Source organism: Tamandua tetradactyla, chromosome 17, assembly GCF_023851605.1.
Source record: "Tamandua tetradactyla isolate mTamTet1 chromosome 17, mTamTet1.pri, whole genome shotgun sequence".
NCBI lineage: Eukaryota > Metazoa > Chordata > Mammalia > Pilosa > Myrmecophagidae > Tamandua > Tamandua tetradactyla.
Window position 1 is genome coordinate 18,785,629 of NC_135343.1, and position 8,175 is coordinate 18,793,803.

Below are 8,175 nucleotides of genomic sequence, written 5' to 3' on the forward strand. Positions count from 1 at the left end.
GTATGTTACTTGGTTTTTTCAATAAAAATTTAAAAAATCCGTAAAACAATCTGATGCAGGGTGGGGAGGGGTGGGAATATTGGATTTTTACAAATGATTGACTTATAAGGTTTAGATTACTAGATTTGGGGGGCAGGGTATACATGCAGTGGAGATGAGGTTTTTGAATTAATTTTAATGTGCTACACAAATGTGGTCTTTTTAAAAAAATATTTTAATTAAGAAGCCTTCGCACACATACACTTCATCCACAGCACACAATCAGTGGCCCACAATATCATCACACAGTTGTGTATTCATCACCATGCCCATTTTTAGAGCATTGCATCACTCCAGAAAAAAAAAAAACTCATACATCCCATAACCCCCAATCCCTCCCTCTTATTGGCCACTAGTATTTCAATCTACCAATTTTTTACCCTTCCCCCATTACTTATTTTTTATCCGTATTTTTTTTACTCATCTGCATCAGATACAAGGTTTTCATAATCACACAGCCCACTGTAAAAGCTGTATTGTTGTACAGTTGTCTTCTAGAATCAAGTCTACTGGAACACAGATCAGCAGTTTCAGTTACTTCCCTCCGGTCACTCCAATACACCATAAGGTAAAAAGGAATATCTAGAGTCCTTCTGGAGCCAAGGTGGCAGCTTAGTGAGGTGTAGGATTTAGCTTATCCTCCAAAGCAGCTAGGAAATAGCGAGGAACAGTACAGAACAACTACTGGGGCCACATCAGTGACCGGACACACAGTGTACACCAGTCTGGACAAGCTGTAATCACTCTCTCAAGGAATTTAGAACCCAGGGTCTGGAAAACTGAAGTGATTAAAGCCAGCCTACAACCTCTCCTCTGTCTCCACCACACCTCCAGCAGGGAGAGTCTGCTGAAGTTAAAGGTACCACAACATCTTATGCTGCTGGGACCCGCAGGCAGACAAGTGCCACGTACTGGGCAAGATAGGAAAAACACAAATTCCAGAGGCTTCATAGGAAAGTCTTTCAACCTGCTGGGTCTCACCCTCAGGGAAAACTGATGCAGGTGACACTTTTCCTCCTGAGAGGAGGCCAGTTTGATCTGGGAAATTCTGACTGGAGTCTATAATACCTAAGTACACCCACCTAAGAGGAAAAAAATAATAATAGGGACCATACAGGCAGGGCAAAGAACAAGAAAACAAGAACTGAAAAATTCTGATCTGTTAAACAAAACCTAAGCTAGAGGTCCAGAATAAGCTGAACTGAATGTCAAAGAACAGATAGACAACAAAGTCATCCAGCAAGAAAATCCTAGGTAAAAAAAGTGAAAACAATCTCCAGAATAAACTAATTAAGGTAATTAGATGCCTAGACACCAGCAAAAAATAATGAATCATACTAGAAAAAATTGAAGATATGGCCCAGTCAAAGAAACAAACCAACAATTCAAATGAGATACAGGAGCTGAAACAATTAATTCAGAATATATGAACAGACATGGAAAACTTTGTGAAAAATCAAATCAATGAATTGAGACAGGATATAAGGAAGGCAAGGAATGAACAAAAAGAAGAAATCAAATGTCTGAAAAAACAAATCGCAGAACTTATGGGAATGAAAGGCACAGTAGAAGAGATTAAAAAATAATGGAAACCTAAAATGGTAGATTTATTCAAGAGGCAGAAGATAGGATTAGTGAACTGGAGGATGGGACATCTGAAATCCAACAAGCAAAAGAAAATACAGGGAAAAGAATGGAAAAATATGAGCCAGGGACTCAGGGAATTGAATGACAATGTGAAGCTCACAAATATATGTGTTGTGGGTGTCCCAGAAGGAGAAGAAATGGGAAAAGGAGGGGAAAAACTAATGAAGGAAATTATCACTGAAAATTTCCCAACTCTTATGAAAGACTTAAAATTACAGATCCAAGAAGTGCAGCATACCCCAAACAGAATAGATCCAAATAGACGGTACTCCAAGACACTTACTAATCAGAATGTCAGATGTCAAAGAGAAAGAGAGAATCTTGAAAACACCAAGAAAATCCATCACATGCAAGGGAAACCCAATAAGACTGTGTGTAGATTTCTCAGCAGAAACCATGGAGGCGAGAAGACAGTGGGATGATATATATTTAAGATACTAAAGAGAAAAACTGCCAACCAAGAATTCTGTATCCGGTAAAATTGTCCTTCAAAAATGAGGAGAAATTAAAACATTTTTGGACAAAAAAATCAGAATTTGTGACCAATAGGCTGGCTCTGCAAGAAATACTAAAGGGAGCACTAGAGACAGATAGGGAAAGACAGGAGAGAGAGGTGTGGAGGAGAGTGTAGAAAAAGTAAAAAGAAGAAAAATTAGATATGACATATTAAATCCAAAAGGAAAATGGTAGAAGAAAGTACTGACCATACAGTAATAACACTAAATGTTAACGAATTAAACTCCCCAATCAAAAGACATAGACTCGCGGAATGGATTAAAAAACAGGACCCATCTATATGCTGTGTACAGGAGACACATCTTAGACCCAGGAATAAACATGGCTTGAAAGCAAAAGGTTGGAAAAAGATATTTCATGCAAACAACAATCAGAAAAGAGCAGGAGTAGCTATACTAATATCCAACAAATTAGACTTCAAATGTAAAGCAATTAAAAGAGACAAAGAAGGACACTAGGTATTAATAAAAGGAACAATTCAACAAGAGGACATAACAATCATAAATATTTATGCATCAGTCCAGAGTGCTCCAAAATACATGAGGCAAACACTGAAAAGAGAAATAGACACATCTACCATAATAGTTGATGACTTCAATTCCCCATTCTCATCAATGGACAGAACATCTAGGCAGAGGATCAATAAATAGAGAATTTGAATAATACAATAAATGAGCTAGACTTAACAAACATTTACAGAACATTATACCCCACAACAGCAGAATACACCTTTTTCTCAAGTGCTTATGTATCATTCTCAAGGATAGACCATATCCTGGGTCACAAATCAAGTCTCAATAAATTTTAAACACTTTACTTAAAAGTGTTACAAAACACTTTCTCAGATCATAAAGGAATGTAGTTGGAAATCAACAGGCAGAGGACCAGGAAATTCACAAATATATAGAGGCTCAACAAGACACTCTTAAACAACCAGTGGGTCAAGGAAAAAATTACAAGAGAAATCAGTAAATATCTCAAGGAAAATGAAAGCACAGCATATCAAAATTTATGGGATGCAGCAAAGGCAGTAATAAGAGGAAAATTTATTGCCCTAAATGCCTATATCAAAAAGAAGGGGCAAAAATTGAGGAAATAACTGTCACCTTGGAAGAACTAGAGAAAGAACAGCAAACTAACCCCAAAGCAAGCATAAGGAAAGAAATAATGAAAATTAGAGCAGAAATAAATGAAATTGAGAAAACGGAAACAATCAAGAAAATAAAAAAACGACAAGTTGGTTCTATGAGAAAATCAATAAGATTGATGGACCCTTAGCAAGGTTGACAAAAAGAGGAAGAGAGAGGATGCAAATAAATAAGGTCAGAAATGGAAGAGGAGACATAACCACTAACCCCACAGAAATAAAGGAAGTAATGAGAGGATACTATGAACAACTTTATGCTAATAAATTCGACAATGTAGATGAAATGGACAACTTCCTAGAAAGGCATGAAAAGCCAACATTGACTCAGGAAAGAAATAGATGACCTCAACAAACCAATTGCGAGTAAAAAAATTGAATTAGTCATTAAGAAGTTCCCCAAAAAGAAAAGTCCAAGACCAGATGGCTTCACATGTGAATTCTACCAAACATTCCATAAAGAATTAGTAACTATCCTGCTCAAACTCTTCAGAAAAATTGAAGAGCAGGAAGGCTACCTAACTCCTTCTCTGAAGCTGACATCACCCTCATACTAAAGCCAGAGAAAGATATTACAAGAAAAGAAAACTACAGACCAATCTCTCTACTGAATATAGGTACAGAAATCCTCAACAAAATTCTTGCAAACTGAATCCAGCAGCATATTATAAGAATTATATATCATGACCAAATAGGATTCATCCCAGGTATGCAGGGATGGTTCCGCATAAGAAAATCAATTAATATAATACACCATATCAACCAATCAAAGTAGAAAAACCACATGAGCATCTCGATTGATGTAGAAAAGGCATTTGACAAAATTCAACATCCTTTCTTGTTGAAAACACTTCAAAGGATAGGAATAGAAGGGAACTTTCTCAACATAATAAAGGGAATATATGAAAAGCCCACAGCTAACATCATCCTCAATGGTGAAAAACTGTAAACTTTCCCCCTAAGATCAGGAACAAGACAAAGATGTTCACTGCCACCATTGTTATTCAACATTGTGTTGGAAGTTCTAGCCAGAGCAATTAGACAAGAAAAAGAAATACAAGGCATCAAAATTGGAAAGGAAGAAGTAAAACTCTCACTGTTTGCAGATGATATGATACTATATGTTGAAAACCCCGAAAAATTCACAGCAAATCTACTATAGCTAGTAAATGAGTACAGCAAAGTGGCAGGTTACCAAAAGAATAAAATATTTAGGAATACATTTAACTATGAATACAAAATGCCTATACAAAGAAAACTACAAGAAATTGCTAAAAGAAATCACAGAAGACCTAAATAAATGGAAGGGCATACCATGTTCATGGATTGGAACACTAAATATAGTTAAGATGTCAATTCTACCTAAATTGATTTACAGATTCAATGCAATACCAATAAAAATCCCAAAAACTTACTTTCCAGAAAAAGAAAAACCAATAACCAAATTTATCTGAAGGGCAGAATGCCCCGAATAGCTCAAAATATCCTGAGAAAGAAAAAAGAAGTTGGAGGCCTCACACTACCTGAGTTTTAAGCATATTACAAAGCTACAGTGGTCAAAACAGCATGGTACTGCCATAAAGACACGATATACTGACCAATGGAATAGAATAGATTGTTCAGATGTAGGCCCTCTCATCTATGGACAGTTGATCTTTGATAAGGCAGTCAAACCAACTCATTTGGGATGGGACAGTCTCTTCAATAAATGGTGTCTAGAGAACTGGATATCCACATGCAAAAGAATGAAAGAAGATCCATATCTCACACCCTATACAAAAATTAAATCAAAATGGATCAAATACCTAAACATTAGATCTAAGACCATAAAACTTTTAGAAGAAAATGTAGGGAAATATCTTATAAATCTTATAATAGGAGGCGGTTTCCTAGATCTTATACCCAAAGCACAAGCATTGAAGAAACAATAAATGGGAATTCCTCAAAATGAAACACTTTTGTGCATCAAAGAACTTCGTCAAGAAAGTAAAAAGACAGCCTACACAATGGGAGACAATATTTGGCAATGATATGTCAGATAAAAATCTAGTATTCAGAATATATAAAGAGATTGTTGAACTCAACAACAAAAAAGACAACCCACTTACAAAATGGGCGAAAGATTTGAAAAGACACTTCTCAGAAGAGGAAATACAAATGGCCAATAGGCACATGAAAAGATGCTCAACTTCCCTGACTATTAGGGAAATACAAATCAAAACCACAATGAGATATCATCCCATACCCACCAGAATGGCCATTATCAATAAAACAGAAAAGGGCATGTGCTGGAGAGGATATGGAGAAAGAGGCACACTTATCCGCTGTTGGTGGGCATGTCAAATGGTACAACCACTGTGGAAGGCAGTTTGGCAGTTCCTCAGGAAGCTAAGTATAGAATTGCCATATGACCTGGCAATACCATAGGTAGGTATCTACTCAGAGGACATACGGGCAAGGACACAAGCGGACATTTGCACACCAATGTTTATAGCAGCATTATTTACAGTTGCTAAGAGATGGAAACATTCCAGATGTCCATCAACAGAAGAGTGGCTAAACAAGCTGTGGTGTATACATACGATGGAATCTTATGCAGCTGTAAGACAGAATAAAGTTATGAAGTATGTAACAACATGGATGGACCTTAAGGACATTATGCTGAGTGAAAGTAGCCAGAAACAAAAGGACAAATACTGTATGGTCTCACTGATATGAACTACATTAGTGAATGAACTTGGAGAATTTCAGCTAAGAACAGAGACCATCAGGAGATAGAAATAGGGTAGAGATTGGGTAATTGAGGCTGAAGGGATACAGATTGTGCAACAGGACTGATTGTAAAAGTTCAGAAATGGATAGCACAATGCTACCTAACTGTAATACAATGATGTTAGTACCCTGAATGAAGCGGAATGTGAGAATGATAGAGGGAGGAGGGCTGGAGGCACAAATGAAATCAGAAAGAAAAACAGACGATAAAGACTGAGATGGTATAATCTAGGAATGCCTGGAGTGTACAAGGATAGTGACTAAATGTACAAATTTTACATGAGGAAGAACAAAGGAATGTCAGTATTGCAGGGTGTTGAAAATAGATGGTAATTCATACTTTAAAACTTTAACTTATGTGTAAGACTAAAGTAAAAAATGTTTATTTGGTACAAGATTTAAAATTTGACTAGTGCATTTCCTAACATAACTTACGTGAACAGTTTAATTGAACACTATAAATACATGGAGTCTTGAGTAAGGCATCACATTTTGTAGGTTTGTCCAGAGTGATGCCCCATTAAATCCCAAAGTGAATAAAAAAGTATTTTCAAAGCCCCCTTGGGAGAATGACAAGAAAGGGGAAAATGAACTTCCCATGTTGAAAATTCCTGATATTCTCTCAAGCAGTGGGGGCAACCAAAGCAATAAATAGGCTGAGCCCTCAATCTTGGGGGTTGTTCATATAAAACTTATCTTCGCGAAGGATAGGCTTAAGCCTACTTAAAATTAGACCTAAGAGTCATCCCAGAGTACCTCTTTTGTTGCTCAGATGTAGCCTCTCTCTCAGCCAACATGACAAGCAAACCCACTACCCTCCCCCTCTCTACATGGTACATGATTCTCAGGGGTGTAAATCTTCCTGGCAATGTGGGACAGAAATCCTAGAATGAGCTGGCACTCAGCATCAAGGGATTGAGGAAACCTTCTAGACCAAAAGGGAGAAGAGAGAAATGAGACAAAATAAAGTGTCAGTGGCTGAGAGATTTCAAACACAGTTGAGAGATTATCTTAGAGATTATTCTTACACATTATATAGATATCACCTTTTTAGTTAAGGTATATTGGACAGGCTGGAGGGAAGTGCCTGGAAAATGTAGAGCTGTGCCTCCAGTAGCCATGTTTCTTGAAAATGAAACATTATACATTGACTGTATAATGATGTAGTTTTTGTAATGTGACTGTGTGATTGTGAAAACCTGGTGTCTGATGCTCTTTTTGTCTATGGTGTAGACAGATGAGTAAAACATATGAATTTAAAATAAATAAATAATAGGGGGAGCAAATGTTAAAATAAATTTAGATTGAAATGCTAGTGGTCAATGAAAGGGAGTAATAAGTGATACAGAAAAAAAATAGGGGAAACAAAGGCTAAAATATATTGGGTAGATGGAAATATTAGCAATCAATGAGAGGGAGGGGTAAGGGGTATGATATGTATGAGTTTTTTTTTCTTTTTTCTTTTAATTTCTTTTTCTGAATTGATACAAATGTTCTAAGAAATTATCATGGTGATGAATATACAACTATGTGATGATATTGTGAGTTATGATTATATACCAAGAATGGAATAATTGTATGGTAAGAATGTTCGTGTTTGTATATTATGTTTAAAATAAATTTTTAATTAAAAAAAATAAAAAAAGGAATAGTTATATAACACATAAAAATAACCTCCAGGATAACCTCTCGACTCTGAAATCTCTCAACCACTGAGACTTTTTTGCATCTCATTTCTCTCTTCCCCCTTTTGGTCAAGAAGGCTTTCTCAATCCTATGATGCTGGGTCCTGGCACATCCCAGGAGTCCTATTGTTCCACATTGCCAGGGAGATTTACACCTCTGGGAGTCATGTCCCCTATAGAAGGGAGGGCAGTGAGTTCACCTACCAAGTTGGCTTAGAAACAGAGAAGCCACGTTTGAGCAACAGAAGAGGTTCACTGGGGGCGACTAAGGCATAATTATCAGTAGGCTTAGTTTTCCTTAGCAGAAATAAGTTCCATAGGGGTGAACCCCAAGATTGAGGGCTCAGGCTATGGATTTGGTTGTCCCCACTG

At 36.8% G+C, this 8,175-nt stretch overlaps 1 protein-coding gene across 2 annotated transcripts in view; it reads left to right on the plus strand.

The window, feature by feature from the left end:
• Positions 1-8,175, plus strand: part of SOCS5 (suppressor of cytokine signaling 5) — a 111,698-nt gene that overhangs the window by 83,322 nt on the left and 20,201 nt on the right. The gene's annotated exons all lie outside the window — the stretch shown is intronic.